Consider the following 1,124-nt stretch of genomic DNA (forward strand, 5'->3'; position numbering starts at 1 on the left):
TACAAGTACAAAGACAACGAAATGCAGTTTGCATCCAACCAGAGCTTCAAAAAAGTGCAATGTGATATTCAAGTGTAGATAGGTGGTGCATAGGCAGGACAAGAAATACAGTGCAGTGTTGTAATAGCAGAATATAAATGGCTATGTATTTTGAACAGTGTATGAACAACATGTACAGATATGTGCAATGTAGTAGCAGGGTCATTAAAATAGTAGTAAGAATAATTTAGATATATGCAGTGTATTAGCTGAATATATAATTAGAAAAACTTGGATACAAATTTGAATATTTTGTATGAGCCATATAGGCGGATATGTACAGTATGCACAGCTATGTGCGGTGTGGTAACATTATAAGAGAGTGAGTAGGTAAGTAAAGCTCAATATTGCATGTTATATCAATTTTGTTTAATGGTTTTACCGGGGGCTATTTGGTGGACTATTACTTGATGGGGAGGAGTGACGTCCTGCAATCTCCACTGGTTGCGTGGCAACTTCAAGGTGATGACAAGAGTCCAGGTAGTTATATGATTGTATGAATATTCCTTTAAAATTGGACCTCAACATGAGTTAAATTAGCTGCAAACAAACTTGAAATATTAATGCAAATTTGAATGTAACTTCTCACTCTTTTTTTGACTGTGATGAGTGGCTGTGTTCTGCTGTGTCCAAGGTGGAGGAAAGCTTATTTTCCTCCATATTGTCCATCTATGTTCTTATATCAAGAAACCTTTCCAATAAAAGCAGCGTAGTAGTAAATTGACAATTTGGAGGTTTTGGACAAAACAAGGCATGTGGGGAAGTCAACTTAAGCCTTTGAATATTGTAACAGTTGTTTTTCACTGTTTCTGACATTTAAGAGACCAAATTAATCATTGATTAAATCAGAAAATAATCAGCTGATCAATTGAAAAGAGAAGTATTTTTTTAAACTTCAAGTGGTGATGGGTAGTTATTCCAATGTACCTTCCTTTTTAAGTCCTAATTTAAAGTCTGTCCTCTTCAATATAATATTACAAGTTTGGATAGACAAACACATAAAGCTCTTGTAAACAAAAATACATTAATTTGTGTGTGCACACAGAGACAAAAATACATACACACACACACACACACACACAAAC

General features: G+C 34.5%; 1 protein-coding gene across 5 annotated transcripts in view; it reads right to left on the reverse strand.

Moving 5' to 3' along the window:
* The window catches only part of bcam (basal cell adhesion molecule (Lutheran blood group)), a 54,166-nt gene that overhangs the window by 6,029 nt on the left and 47,013 nt on the right, over positions 1–1,124 (reverse strand). The window lies entirely within an intron of this gene.

Source organism: Etheostoma spectabile, chromosome 6 (genome assembly GCF_008692095.1).
Source record: "Etheostoma spectabile isolate EspeVRDwgs_2016 chromosome 6, UIUC_Espe_1.0, whole genome shotgun sequence".
Taxonomy (NCBI): Eukaryota; Metazoa; Chordata; class Actinopteri; order Perciformes; family Percidae; genus Etheostoma; species Etheostoma spectabile.